We start from the raw sequence: 15,745 nt of genomic DNA, 5'->3' as shown, positions 1-15,745 counted from the left end.
ATGAAGGGAAAACACGGGAGGGTCAAGTCGCAGGAGCCAGGAGAAGAGAGTGTTTCCAGAGGCAGGAGGGTCATCAGGAAGGAAGTCAAAGACTGAACAGTTGCTGCTGAATTCAGCTTCCTGGAGACCATGGGTGACTTTGGCAGGCCGATGCCCCCTTCATGAGGGCTATCTGTGCAGTAAGAGGGATCTCTCAGGTCCTAGGAACTCCTATTTCTGAGAATCTGAATTTCTGCTCACATTCACATCACCCTCATCAAGAAAAGAAAAACAATTATCTGCCTGTGGGCTAGGAGAGAAGGGATGACCCGGGGGTGGTCACCCTCATTATTTATCCATCAGACAACTGACAAACTGAGGAAGCATCTCTGTATTCCTCAGCCTGTCCTAGGCACCACTAGGAGATGAAGAGGCCCCAGACCCTGCCAGTCACATCCAGGTGGCCCCCCCACCCCCATGCTATCCTCTAGGTACTGGCTTCCCAATGCCTTCATGCCAAAGGCCACCCACTTCTCCCCTCCACTTGGACAGGACCGAAAACTGCAAAAGGCCCAGTTGCCCCAATGGCTTTTGCTGGCGGCTGTTGGTAAAGAGTATCTTGATGCCCTGGTGAGGAAGGCCAAGACCCTGGGCTGTGGAGGAAGAGAGCCACCTGAAGGAGAGCAAAGACCCACAATGTGTGGTGATTAGAAAGCACTGGAGGGACTTCCCTGGTGGTCCAGTGGCTTAGACTCCATACCCCCAAAGCAGGGGGTCCAGGTTCAATCCCTGCTCAGGGAGCTAGATCCCATGCTGCAACTAGGAGTTGGCATGCCACAACTAAAACCTGGCGAGCCAAATAATAAAAATCAATGAGTACTGAAAAAAAAAAAAAAAAAAGCATTGGAGGCGGATTCCAGGGAGACAGTGAGAGGTTGCTCCTACCAACTCGAGCAGGGACGGCCACAAGTGCCTGAGCTAGAAGGGAGATTGCAGGTTGTCTGCATCCAGGTGCTGCGCTCAGGAATGGCCTATTTGATTTTCACAGCAACGCTGCGAGGTGGCCACTCAAATCCCCTTTTGACATGGCATGAAATCAAGGCTCAGAGAAATTAAGGGCTTTCCCAAGGTCACACAGCTAGTAAATAGCCAAGCCCTGTGTGCTAAGGCAGCCAGTCTGAGAGCCCCTACTCTTAACCTTAGACCTTCCCCAGCTAGTGAGGCAAAGGGGCTTTAGTCTTATCTTCTCTTCCACGCAGTGTGACCTTGGGCGAGATTTATTCCCTGCTCTCTGCATCTGCAGTAAAGCTGGTTTCTTAGTTCTCTTCCCTGTCTGATGTTATGTAATTAACTGGGATTTGGACAGAGCTTTACAGTATATAAAAAGACATTCATAAGGCATCTCATCCCACCCTCCCCCTCCCGCCCCACCACGGACCCTGTAGGATGAAAGAATTATCCTCTCCATTTGATAGATGTGCAAACTGAGGCTCGAGGAGACTCAGTGAGTGACCCGCCCAAGGTCACAAAGCATGTTAGGGCCACCGGGTTTCGCTCTCCACACTAGACGTTCCTCCAACTCCAGAAAGGAGCGGCCCGCGGCGCCCGGACCTGGCGGGCAGGGGGCGGTGCCCGGCTACCCTTGGCCGCCCCGGGCCACTTGGTTGGGGGTCTCAGCCCCCGGCCCGGGGGATGGGGGGAACGCCTCCCGCCCCGCCAGATCTCCGGGAACGCGCGCCAGGCAGGCATCCCGCAGCCGGCCCCGGGTGCTGCCTCGACCCACCCTTCATCCGGAGGCTCGGGACGGCGCCCCCCGCGACGCGCCCCCCCAGCCGGGCAGGTCCTCCGGGAACCCCCTTCCGGCGTTCGGGCACTAGCCCCCCGCGTCCGAAGGCACCGGGAGGCGGGACGCTCGGGCCCGCTGGGCGCGGAGGAGGGCGCCGCCTCCCCGCCCAGCTACACCTGGGTGGCCGGACTGCGAGCCGCCGGGGCCCCGGCGCCCCTCCCTGGGGCGGCACCGGGCTCCGAGCGCTTACCCGCTCCCGGGCACGCAGGTGCGGGCCGCGGGCTCGCCGGCCCGGGTCCTCGTCTTCGGCCAGCGCTTCGTCTCCCCGCCGGCGGCCGCCGCATCTCCGCCGCGACCTCCCCAGTGGAACCTGGGGCGCGCCGCCCGCCCCGCCGCCCCGGGGGCCCTACCCTGGCCCCGCGCCCTCGCGATGCCCACCTCCCGGCGCCCTGCGGCTCCGGCTCTAGGCTCCCCTTCCCGCGCCCGCCGCCTCTCCTCGCTCCCTGCCCCCAGCTCCTCCCCCGCGAGGCTCCCTCCCCACTCTGCCCGCCGCCCGCCCGAGGGTGGCTCGGCCCCCTTCCGATCCCGGACGCGTGGCCCCAGCTCCGGGCCCCCGCCTCCGCCCTCGCCGCAGCCCTAGCTTCAGGGGTAGGTGGGCGACAAGGAAGCAGGGTTGAGGAAATCCCCAGCCCGGTACCCCCGGACCCCCACCCACCTGTAGGGGAGAGGGCGGACTGGGTCCAGAGGAGGGGTGGTGAGAGGTGGGCCCTGCCCAAAGACCTTGGTGAAAGCCCAGCCTCCCCCATCTGTCCCTGCCCCCTGTCTTTCTCTCTAGTTAGGGATCGAAGCCGGTCTCCCGCATTGCAGGCAGACCCTTTAGCATCTGAGCCACCAGGGAAGCCCCTTTCCTTCATTTAACAAATATCGATGGATGTGTGTGTCAGGTACGTTCTAGGCAGTGGGGACAGACCAGTGAACGAAACGGATGTTGACCTAAAGGAGGTGACGTGCAGGTAGTGAGTAAAAGGTAAGAAGTGATTGTAGAGGTAAATGGCGTGGAGGACGATGAAGCATAGAAGGGAGATAGAGTGAAGTGCAGGTTTGAACAGGGAGGTTGGAGGAGGCCCCCCTGGGAAAGTGACATCCGAACAGGAGGCAAGGGAGTGAGCCCTGCAGAAATAAGGGGGCACCACACTCCATGTGAGGGCAGCCCCAGAGGGCAGTGAGGAGTAGGAGTTGAGGTCAGGGAGGCAGGGGAAGGGGCAGTTGCCGCCTTCTTTCAAACAGCAAATTCTCAACCCTCAGGTTCCAGCAGGTGTTGGGGTGCCTGGTTCTGAGAACAGGGTCAAGAGAAGACTTGAGCACAAAGAGCAACCACGGGAAAGGTTCTGGAGGAGGTCCAGGCCTGGCTAGGTCCAGGTTTCATGCCTTCAGGGGAAGTTGGCCTCTGTCTCCCTATGAGCTTTCTGTCTCCTTGTTCATGTATTTCCAGGCCATGTTATTTGGATTATTTCCAATCTGTGCATCCGCTGCTAGGATTGTCCTGTCTTCTTGATGAACTGATAATTTTAGCATAATGAAGTGACCCTCTGTCCCTGGTAACAGCTCTTGTGGCTGTCAGGAGAGGCTGGTTTATTTACAGTGCCCACAGCTGTTTGACATCTGGTATACCCCAAACTCAGCAGCTCCTCCAGACTTCCTTCCCAGTGTCCTTCTGTGCCCTTCTGCTTCACACTTTCTCTACCCACCTGGCCCTCCCCTCTTTCCCCCACTCCTCACCCTCCTGGTTTACCATCTAATGGTTGGCCTGGAACCTTCAGCTCTCTCCATCTTTCTCTTTTTTGGAAGGCTGTGATCGATGAGCATTAATAATGCAAACGTTCTTTTTGTCTTAGTGCAAATCCCAGGCAGATAAATCACTGGCAAATAGAAGTTACCGGCAGCCACACCTCAGCCAGCCTTCTCCACACTATTCAGGCCCTGGGCTCTTCTCCCAGCAAGGAAGTGGGAAGACGGACCAATGAATGCCAAATGTAGGCATTGCCCAAAATGGGTATGCTGCTGATGACCCAAGTTGAAGATTTGTGGAGGAAGGGGTCCTATCCACACAGCTCAAGCGTTTGTAGGTGCTGCCAAAATATCAGCCTGAGATCAGCAGGTGGAAATCACAGAGCAGGGTAAATATAGACACGCCCGGGGTGTGTGTCCTCACTGAAAAGACCCTGACAGCCCCAGAAGCGGCTCTGACCAGGGATGAGAAACAGAAGGGACAGGAGAGAGGGCAAAGAGAGTGAGACTGCAGCCTCTCAGCAGACAGCTGACATCATTTAACAATAAAAGAAGCCAGAGATGTGCAGTGCTGTTGGAGAGATGGTTTAGGGAAAAGGCTGGGTCTGCGGGAGAGGGTTCACTTCAGCTTCTCAGCCCTCACCCAGGGCCAGCGGATGTGTGAAGCCCAGTCCCAGCTCTCAGGAAGCACACAGACCAGGAGAGAAAACCCACAGGCAGTTAAGCATAGCACCGTGTCAGGGGAGGGAGAGAGGTGGGAGGGTGTGGTAAGGAACTCAGAGGATTGCATGCCCCACCTGGGAGGTGAACAAGGGCCAACCCTGTGCTGAGCCTTGAAGGGCGAGTAGGAGGCTTCTGAGCAAAGAAGGGGGAAGGAGAGCAGAGAAGTTCCCTGGTAGTTCAGTTCAGTTGTTCAGTCCTGTCCGACTCTTTGCAACCCCGTGGATTGCAGCACGCCAGGCTTCCCTGTCCGTCATCAACTCCCGGAGCTTGCTCAAACTCATGTCCATGGACACTGTGATGCCATCCAACCATCTCATCCTCTGTCGTCTCCTTCTCTTCCCTCCTTCAGTCTTTCCCAGCATCAGGGTCTTTTCAAATGAGTCAGTTCTTCGCATCAGGTGGCCAAAGTATTGGAGTTTCAGCTTCAGCATCAGTCCTTCCAATGAATATTCAGGATTGATTTTCTTTAGGATGGACTGGTTGGATCTCCTTGCTGTCCAAGGGACTCTCAAGAGTCTTCTCCAACACCACAGTTCAAAAGCATCAATTCTTTGGTGCTCAGCTTTCTTTATAGGCCAACTCTCACATCCATACATGACCACTGGAAAACCATAACTTTGACTAGATGGACCCTTGTTCCTTCCCTGGTAGAAGGAACAGCACAGGGGTGCAAAGGGGTGAAAAGAGTGAATTTGGTTACAGAAACTGAAAGTCTGCAGATACTGCTAGAGTGGGGAGAAGTAGTCAGGAGGAGGCTGGACATAAAAGAGAACAAAACTATGTCCTGTGCAGAGATGTGGATGGACCCAGAGACCGTCATAGAGTGAAGTAAGTCAGAGAAAAACAAATACCGTATATAAATGCATATATGTGGAATCTAGAAAAATGGTATAGATGATCTTATTTGCAAAGCAGAAATAGAGACACAGATGTAGAGAACAAACATATGGATACTGAAGGGGAAAGGGGGTGGTGGGGGTGAACTGGGAGACTGGGATCAACACATGTACACTATGGACACCGTGCATAAGACAGGTAACTACTGAGAACCTACTGTATAGAGCAGAGGACTCTACTCAGTGCTGTGTGGTCACCTAAATGGGAAGGAAATCCAGAAAAGAGAGGATGTATGTAAACATGAAGCTGATTCCCTTTGCTGCACAGCAGAAACTAACACCACATTGTAAAGCAGCTATATTCCAATGAAAACTAATAATAATAACAATAAAAAGATGAAGCTGGAGAGTCAGGAAGGGACCAGGAGAGCCTTGAATGCCAGGTGAAGGTGCTCATGTTTTATCCTGAGAGCCGTGGGAGCCAGGGAAGCGCTTTGAGCAAGGGAGAGGCATGACTGGACAGGGTAGACTGGCAATCCATAGTATCCTGAACTCCGACGACCACCATCCCCACTTCTGCTACCATGATGAAAAAATCTGGGGGCAATTTCTGATGGGCTCTCCCCCACTCCAAGCCATCCTCCGTGTTTGAAGAGAGCAGGTTTCCTAAAACGCATGGACCCGCTGCCCAGACAGCCCCAGTCCCTCCCCCCTCCCTCCTGAATGGTCCTGACTCCCTTGTCCGGCATTCCAGACTCTTCCCAGTCTGTCCTCTCTGTATCCTGCCTTCTCAAACCTGGCCCATGCTCTTCCTCCTGTGTGGGAAGTTCTGACCTTCATTTCCATTGCTCAGAATGCCCCCCGCTCATTCCAGAAGCTTTCACGCCTCCTTGGCTCATCATGACTCATCCCTCAAGGCCAAGCTCCAAAATCCCCTTCTCTGCCAGGTCCTTCTCCTTCCTTCTGAACAGAAATGGTGGTTCTCTCCTTGAAGGGCCGAGTGGGGAGTTGAAAGTGTTGACTCAGTAATCAGACTGAGTTTGAATCTTGATCTCACTGCTCAGTAGCTGTGCAACCCCAGACAAGTTATCCCAATTCTGTGCTGCTGCTGCTATTTAATCACTAAGTCGTGTCCGACTCTGTGACCCCATGGACTGTAGCCCGCCAGGCTCCTCTATCCACGCAATTTGCCAGGCAAGACTACTGGAGTGGGTTGTCATTTCCTTCTCCTCTAGGGGAGCTTCCTGACCCAGGAATCGAACCCAGATCTTCTGCTTGGCAGACGGATTCTTTACTGCTGAACCACCTGGGAAGCCCATCTAAATGCTCTGAGCATCAGTTTATTCATGTGTCAAAGGATCACAATAACAGTCCCTGCTTTGAGGGGTTATGATGAGGGCCAACTTAAAGTCGTGCATCTAAGTTCATAGCCCAGTGCCTGGCGCACAGTAAGCCCTCCGTGAGTGTTCACTACCACTGTCATTGTAACTGGAATGCCACACTTTGCACAATTATGTTGCATCCACCTCCCTCAATATCAGGAGTTCCCCAAGGGTAGAGGTTATTCATCTAACCATGCTCCATGTCCAGCACTGAGTTTCGGGCATTGTAGGCACTCAACCAAAGATGGATGGTAGATGATGGATGGATGGATAAATTAATGAAAGAAGCCACCCAGACACTCCTGCTCCCCTAGAATCCACCCCGACTTGCTCTTTTCTGAAGAGGGCTGAATGAATTTGTGTGTCGGGGACTAGTGTCTGGGGCAAGCTTTGTCATCAGTCTGCGGTTTGTAATTTCTTCAGGGGAGAGCAGTCTAGACAGAGACAGCTGTACCAGGGAGGAGCAGGCACTGCCTGGGAATCAGAATCCAGGGAATTTCAGGGAACCAGAAGACCAGCCTCCTCCCTGTTTTCTTCCTTCCTCGTCTCTCAGGAGCTGGCTAAGCAAATTGGCTACTAGTCCCCGGCAGTGGAAATTAGTTCTCTGCTTTGACCTGGGGAGGGGTACAGCATGGCCCCTCATCAGCTGGTGTCAAGAGTCAGGGGAAGGATGGAGAATCCATCAAGGGAAAGAACCAATATTTACTGAGCAGTTCTTATGGACTTCCCTGGTGACTCAGATGGTAAAGCGTCTGCCTGCAATGTGGGAGACCCAGGTTCGATTCCTGGGTCTGGAAGATCTCCTGGAGAAGGAAATGGCAACCCACTCCAGTACTCTTGCCTGGAAAATCTCATGGATGGAGGAGCCTGGTAGGCTACAGTCCATGGTGTTGCAAAGAGTCGGACACGACTGAGTGACTTCCCTTTCCTTTCCTATGTGCCAAGCACTAGGCTAAGGGTTTGATGTGTATTTCCCACTCCATAACCCTGCAACGAAGTACCAGTGCGGACTGCTGCTGGATAAGCAACCAGACACAGAAGTTAGGGGTTTCCTCTTGCAAGGGTAGTAAGCGGATGGGACCTCGGCTTTCTCTATCTATCACTTTTTTGACTGTGCGAGGTCCTCATTTCCGGGCTCGGGTTTTCTCTAGTTTCGGCCCGTAGCGGCTTCTTATCGTGATGGCTGCTTTTGTCACGGAGCACAGGCTGTACTGCACTCGGCCTCTGGTAGTTGTGGTGCAACGGCTTAGCTGCCCCGTGGCATGTGGGATCTTTCCAGACCCATGTCCCCTGCATTGGCAGGCAGCTTCTTAACCACTGGACCACCAGGGAAGTCCTTCAATTATATCTAAGTCCCTCTGCCGTACTCCCCCATGAATCATATGTCTAGTCAACAAATACTCTGAGCAACTTCTCTGCAGGGTGGCTGAGGGAAGCAGTGCAGGTCAGTAAGGATAATTCTGCTGCGATTTCTACTCTCAAAGAGTTTATAACCTGATGACAGGGGTTAAGCCTCACAGTTCTTTTTGTATTCCCAGCCTAGGGAATTGCCTGTGAATATTGAATATGGAGCAGATTGTCAGAGATGGGAGGGTCTTTGGAGTGCGAGAACACCAATCCTGTTCATTTACAGATGGAGAAACTGAGACCTAGACAGAGGAACTAACTAGAGGACATGGTCAGGAGCTTGGGCTCTGGAGACTGGTTTGAATCTCTCTGCTCTACCACTTACGAGCTGTGTGACTTTGGGTTGGTCACTTAACCTCTGAGCTTCAGTTTCTTTGTGGGGGCGGAAATTAGGGGTAAAATTGTAAGAATGAAGTAAGATTATCCACGTGTGGGATTTAGCATAACACTTAACAGGTAAACCCATAACACATTTTGCTCTGATTACGATAACCGGTCACACATTGAGTTAGTGACAGAGCTGATCTAGACCCCGGGCTTCCTGATTCACAGTCCAGTGCTCTTTCTAGCTCTCCGTGGCTGCTTGTGTCCATTCGAGTGTAGTTGGAGAAGACTGGGAGTCACCTGGGGAGGAAGGATGTCTGTGATCGGGTATCTGCTGTCCTTGGGGAGAAGTGTCCAGAGGTCCCTGCCCCCGTCACAGTACTTCCTGCCGCTGCTCCTCGCCACCTTTGAAACCTTCCCGCCCCCACTTTCCCGGCTTGACTGGAGTCCAGAGACTCACTCCTCACTGGAACACGCATGAGACTCTTGATAACATCCCACATCTCCCTTTGCAATTTCCTCTGGGCCAGACAGGGTGGGGCCGCGCCGGGGAAGGAGCCAACAGGAAATGCCCTGGGAGCATCGAGGGATGGTTGTCCAAGTGCAGCTGAGATCCTATCTCCAGCTTCAAACCATGCAAGGAAGAGACAGGTCCCACAGGAGAGGTTTTTCTGTTTGTTTTCCTCTGGCTTGACTTCTAACCAGAGAATTTAATTAAGAGTTTGATTGCTTTGCCCAGGGAATAGAAATCCGAGGGGAGGAGAGCGCTGAGGCTGGTGATGGCCAGGGAGGGAGGCAGGGCCTCTTTTGACTCAGACCAACCCATGATGGGGTTAAGCTGCAGCAGAGAAGTTCAGCTCACAGAGGACATTTGGTGTGATGGCCCAAGACAAGAATCGTGACGGCCCAAGACAAGAATCTTTCCCTACAGGATCTTCTTCAGAAGTTTCAGATTCTGTGATACAAATTGTAAAAAGTTTAAACCAGCCACAGAAATCGGCACAGTTTGATATTTCTCATTGTTCCCATTCACATCACTCCAACTTCTTCCTTGGGGCTGTTGGGCTGTAGTGGAAAGCCAGTGGGCCTGAGTTCAAATTCTGATACTTTAACTTCCTGAGCCTCAGTATCCTCATCTGTAAAATGGGAGTAACTTCACCCAGGCATTCATATGATCTACCTATAAAATGAGAATAACAGCATCTTTCTTGTCACTGGGGGACAGGGAATAAATAAGACAGAAACTGGAAAATAGAAGGGAGACAAGTGTCAGAAAAAAGGACTTGGGAATTAGGCCCTGGAGAAAATCTCATTGCTGCTATTCTTTTACGGTGTGAGCTTGGGCAGGTAGGGTACTTCTCTGGGCCACAGTTTTCTTACCTGTAAACTGGGGATGTTAGTGCCGACTTCACTGTCTTATTGTGAAATAAAATGAGACATGGATATGGAAATACCGCCCACGGAGCCTGGCCCACAGCAGGCACTTCTTGCTGTTACAGCTGCTGCTAAGTCACTTCAGTCGTGTCCGACTCTGTGACCCCATAGACGGCAGCCCACCAGGCTCCCCCGTCCCTGGGATTCTCCAGGCAAGAACACTGGAGTGGGTTGCCATTTCCTTCTCCAATGCAGGAAAGTGAAAAGTGAAAGTGAAGTCGCTCAGTCGTGTCTGACTCTAGCGACCCCATGGACTGCAGCCCACCAGGCTCCCCCGTCCCTGGGATTTTCCAGGCAAGAGTACTGGAGTGGGGTGCCATTGCCTTCTCCGAGGCGCTTCTTGAGTGTTTGTTAAATCTGAACACCTTTCACTCCTTCTATCATCACCAGGTCCTCAGGATTTTTCATGGAGGGAAAAAATTTCTGAGGAAAGATTGTGGTTTAGGATAACTTCCTACTTCTCTGAACCTTCTACAGGCTGGGTTGGAGAGTTAGTCATTTGCAAAAAAGAGGGCGCATTTTCCTCACTTCCAGCAGGGCTGACTTGGGGCTGGGGCCAGATTAGTCATTTTAACAAAATCTACTGATCAGTTCTGTTGAAAGGAGAAAAAAGGCAAAATTCAACTTCGTCTAACTGTTTAATTATTTGAGGATGGAAGTATGTCCCCCAAGAGGAGCTGATTTTCTGGTTCAGTTCAGTTCAGTCATTCAGTCCTGTTGAACTCTTTGTGACCCCTTGGACTGCAGCATGGCAGGCCTTCCTGTCCATCACCAACTCCCAGAGCTTGCTCAAACTCATGTCCATAGAGTCAGTGATGCCATCCAATCATCTCGTCTTCTGTCATCCCCTTCTCCTCCTGCCCTCAATCTTTCCCAGCATCAGGGTCTTTTCAAATGAGTCAGTTCTTCGCATCAGGTGGCCAAAGTATTGGAGTTTCAGCTTTAGCATCAGTCCTTCCAATGAATATTCAGGACTGATTTCCCTTAGGATGAACTGGTTGGATCTCCTTGCAGTCCAAGGGACTCTCAAGAGTCTTCTCCAACACCACAGTTCAAAAGCATCAATTCTTCGGTGTTCAGCTTTCTTTATAGTCCTACTCTCACATCTATACATGACTACTGGAAAAACCATAGCTTTGACTAGATGGACTTTTGTTGGCAAAGTAATGTCTCTGCTTTTTAATATGCTGTCTAGGTTGTTCATAGATTTTCTTCCAAGGAGCAAACATCTTTTAATTTATGGCTGCAGTCACCATCTGCAGTGATTTTTGAGCCCAAGAAAATAGTCTGTCACCGTTTCCACTGTTTCCCCATCTATTTGCCATGAAGTGATGGGACTGGATGCCATGATCTTAGTTTTTTGAATGTTGAGTAAGCCAGGTTTTTCACTCTCCTCTTTCACTTTCATCAAGAGGCTCTTTAGTTCTTCTTCACTTTCTGCCATAAGGGTGGTGTCACCTGCATATCTGAGGTTATTGATATTTCTCCCGGCAATCTTGATTCCAGCTTGTGCTTCATCCAGCCTGGCATTTTGCATGATGTACTCTGCATATAAGTTAAATAAGCAGGGTGACAATACATAGTCTTGACATACTACTTTCCCAATTTTGAAGCATTCCGTTATTTCATGTCCGGTTATAATCGTTGCTTACTGGCCTGCATATAGTTTTCTCCTTACCTTGGACGAGGGGTATCTCCTCGCCTCTGCCCCTCCTTACCTGGAATGTGGGCGGCTGCGACGGCGCACAAGCGCGGCCGAGAGGAGCTACCCAACGTCCGAGGTCAGGGGCAGAAGCCGGGAGGACCCCATGCCCGAGGGGCGGCGGCCAAGAGGAGCTACCCCACGTCCCATGCCAAAGCCTTTGACTGTGTGGATCACAATAAACTGTGGAAAATTCTTCAAGAGATGGGAATACCAGACAACCTGACCTGCCTCTTGAGAAACCTGTATGCAGGTCAGGAAGCAACAGTTAGAACTGGACATGTGTTGAGGTCCTTTAAAGGACCGGAACCTGGTGGCCTGGAGTCGACTGATAAGAAAGTAAAGGAGAGAGGCTGATTTACACAGAAAGCCAATAAAGCCCCTGCCACGGGACTTTCTCTGTTCAGGGAGGCCTCAGGCGCCCTCTCGATGGGGTGAAGATGCAGAGCGCCTTCTCTAGAAGGTCTTAGATGCCCAGGCAGGAAAGTGAACTCAGAGAGCCTCTGTGCTCCAGGGGATCAGCCTGAAAAAGAGAGAGAGAGAGAGAGAGAGAGAGAAAGAAAGACACGGGGACCAGAGCTCTGATGGAGCAAAGGTGTTTTAATCAACATGGTGTGGGCATATATACTGTCTTACAAGGTAGTTATTCTCAGCAAAGATAAAGATTAAAATTCCAGACTTACAAAACATAGTTGATCCATGTTAAAGAGAGAGGGAGTTGTAAACAATCACTTTTACTGTATGGTTCACAAGAAGGAAGAGGGTACTTATCACCATATAGAAACACCAATGAAGGAAATGCCTGGATTCCTCAGTCCCGGGAGAGGCTTGCCTCTCCTCTTAATTCCTGAATATTCAGGAATTAATAAGGAGCAGAGAATTCCTGACAGATCCAAAACAGCACATAGGAAGCCTCCTGTTAAATGCTTCCTGACAGACATGGAACAACAGACTGGTTCCAAATAGGAAAAGGAGTACGTCAAGGCTGTATATTGTCACCCTGCTTATTTAACTTATATGCAGAGTACATCATGAGAAATGCTGGGCTGGAGGAAGCACAAGCTGGTATCAAGATTGCCAGGAGAAATATCAATAACCTCAGATATGCAGATGACACCACCCTTATGGCAGAAAGTGAAGAGGAACTCAAAAGCCTCTTGATGCAAGTGAAAGAGGAGAGTGAAAAAGTTGGCTTAAAGCTCAACATTCAGAAAACGAAGATCATGGCATCTGGTCCCATCACTTCATGGCAAATAGATGGGGAAACAGTGGAAACAGTGGCAGACTTCATTTTTGGGGGCTCCAAAATCACTGCAGGTGGTGACTGCAGCCATGAAATTAAAAGACATTTACTCCTTGGAAGAAAAGTTATGACCAACCGAGAAAGCATATTAAAAAGCAGAGGCATTACTTTGCCAACAAAGGTCCATCTAGTCAAGGCTATGGTTTTTCCAGTAGTCATGTATGGATGTGAGAGTTGGACTGTGAAGAAGGCTGAGCACCAAAGAATCAATGCTTTTGGACTGTGGTGTTGGAGAAGACTCTTGAGAGTCCCTTGGACTGCAAGGAGATCCAACCAGTCCATTCTAGAGGACATCAGCCCTGGGTGTTCTTTGGAAGGAATGATGTGATGCTGAAGCTGAAACTCCAGTACTTTGGCCACCTCATGCGAAGAGTTGACTCATTGGAAAAGACTCTGATGATGGGAGGGATTGGGGGCAGAAGGAGAAGGGGACTACAGAGGATGAGATGGCTGGATGGCATCACCGACTCAATGGACGAGAGTCTGAGTGAACTCCGGGAGTTGGTGATGGACAGGGAGGCCTGGCGTGCTGCGATTCATGGGGTCGCAAAGAGTCGGACACGACTGAGTGACTGAACTGAACTGAACTGATAGGTTTCTCAGGAGATAGGTGAGGTGGTCTGGTATTCCCATCTCTTTAAGAATTTTCCACAGTTTGTTGTGATCCACATAGTCAAAGGCTTTAGTCAATGAAGCAGAGGTAGATGTTTTTCTGTTTTCACCTCATTCCTCCACTCACCAGCTGTGTGACTGTAGATGAGTTGAATCCGTGCTCATGTGTTAAATGGGCATAATAAAAGTATTTGCCTATATTGTGAGGGGCACATGAAATGATGCCTATAAAGTCACACATTGTTGGGCACATAGTATGTGCTCAGTAAAAATCAGTTATTTGAACAGGTAGTAGTTGAATTGAAAGGTTTACTCCAAATGTAAATAAGCAGGACCCTATGGAGTCTTCCTGGGATGGCTCCCCACCCCCTCAACCCTCCCACCCCCCCGAAATGCCCTCTACTTGCCTCTCGTTTGTAGAGAAACTTTAGTTTCCTAGGCCTTCCCCAGTTTCCAAAGAATACATTTAATCAGAGAAGTGAGAAAATGCAGAACAAAGGGAAACTGTCAAGCAAGACAGAATAATAATAGTTTAGCCATTAAACAAATCAAGGACCTTCAGTTCCTTCTCAAGTGCTATAGATAATATTCTGACCCATATCCTTTGAGCTGTCTTGCAGAGACTAAAACCTCCACCAGTTGGAAGAGATTAACTACGTGCTACCCATAAGCCTGTAGACTCCAGAAGGTTGATGATATTGACTCCTGATGACCTCAGCACCAGTCAGAAGAATTGTCCATGAGCTGATCACACACTCCACAACTTCTCTCCCTCACTCTGTATTTAAAAACCTTTCCCTAGGACTTCCCTGGTGGTCCAGTGGCTAAGACTCTGCACTCACAGTGCAGGGGGCCCAGGTTCGATCCCTGGTCAGGGAACAACATCCCACATGCTACAAGTAAGGGTTTGCATGCTGCAACTAAGACCCAGCACAGCCAAATAAATTAATAAATATTGAAGAGAGAGAGAGAGAAAAAACCCTTTCCCTGAAAACCATCAGGGGCTCAGGTCTTTTGGGCATTAGCTGCCTGGACTCCTTGCTTGGTGCTCTGCAATGAATGCTGCACTTGCCTTCACAGCAACTCCGTGTCAGCTCACTGGTTTTACTGCCCAGGTGAGTGGACCCACGTTTGGCTTGGTAACACAGACTTGAATGTGTGATGTGGAGGAACCTCCAGAACTAGGGTAAAGCGTGGGTGAAGATGAGGATCTGCAGAAGGGAAGACCGGGCAGGATGAAGCATGGGGCCCGACTGCAGGCAGTGGTTGTGGGGAAGATGAGGGAAGAAAAACCAGGACTATTTCTGAGAATCCCAGTAGGTTCACAGGACCAATTTTAGACTCAGGGAGAGACACAGAGAGCATCTTCAGTCAGTCCTGCCGCCCTCCACAATCTTGTAGTTCCCAGAGAATTCCAGGACACCACTCCTCTCCACGTGTCCATCGATGAGAGAAAGAGCTGAGGCCAGAGAAACAGATGAGGCTGGGAGGGTGTCAAGGCGCTGGATACAGCACTCAAATAATTCCTTAATTAATCTTACGACAGTGTTTGAGGATTGGACTCTCATTCCCATTTTTAAAAAAATTTATTTTATTTATTTGGCTGCGCTGGGTCTTAATTGCAGCATGTGGGATCTGGTTCCCTGACCCTGGGTTGAACCTCAGATCCATAGGGAGTTCAGAGTCTTAGCCATTGGACCACCACGGAAGTCCCTGTCATTCCCATTTTACAGATGGACTATCTGAGGCTCAGAGGGGTGAAATAATTCTCTGGGGCTCCCTGGGGAGAGCTGGGAAAAAACAAGAGCCGCCCACTAAGGGCCCATTGGATGCTAACCACCGCGTTGAGGCACACTTTCCACGTAATAGCTCCCAACTGATCGTGAGGTCGGTACTTGATTATCGCAGTTTTACAGATGAGGAAACAACACACAGAGGTGGGTAATTTTCCTGAGGTCTCACAGGTAGTAAATGATCGTGCCAGGATTCCAATGCAGGCAGCTGGCTCTGGGGCCCACATTTATTTGGCTGTGCAGGATCTTTTAATTTTAATGTGGGGTCTAGTTCTGCAACCAAGGATTGAAACCCAGCCCCTTGCTTTAGGAACTCTAAGGCTTAGCCTCTGGACCAGCAGGGAAGCCCACAGATTCTTTCTTAAAGTTGGACTGAGCAGAAACAAATGGGGCTGATGCTGTAAACCCACACATCTACTAGTCTCATTACTTTATAACCCCATCATACCACACCCACTGGGCCCCAACTAAGCTGAAAGGCAGAATTTAATTCTACAAAGTGGTTTGGAAGAAAAAAAATGCACAGATGCTTCCAAATTTAATCGTCAGGTAAAGATCAGCTCTTATTACTCCAAAAAAAGAGAAAGTTTGACAGTTTCTGAAATTCAAGGGAACTTTCTGACATGGATAATGACTTGACAGATCCATTTGAGATTCCCAAGCATCCTTGTAAAAT

General features: G+C 50.4%; 1 non-coding gene across 1 annotated transcript; it reads left to right on the top strand.

Moving 5' to 3' along the window:
- Positions 1-14,082: 14,082 nt before the first annotated feature.
- TRNAV-CAC (transfer RNA valine (anticodon CAC)) lies at positions 14,083-14,155 on the top strand. Its single transcript has one exon. It is a non-coding gene; the product is annotated as a tRNA-Val (tRNA).
- Positions 14,156-15,745: the final 1,590 nt, after the last annotated feature.

The sequence above is a fragment of the Bubalus kerabau genome, chromosome 3, assembly GCF_029407905.1.
Source record: "Bubalus kerabau isolate K-KA32 ecotype Philippines breed swamp buffalo chromosome 3, PCC_UOA_SB_1v2, whole genome shotgun sequence".
Classification (NCBI taxonomy): domain Eukaryota; kingdom Metazoa; phylum Chordata; class Mammalia; order Artiodactyla; family Bovidae; genus Bubalus; species Bubalus kerabau.
Note: the sequence above shows the minus strand (reverse complement) of the source record. Positions and strands in the feature narration are given on the sequence as shown.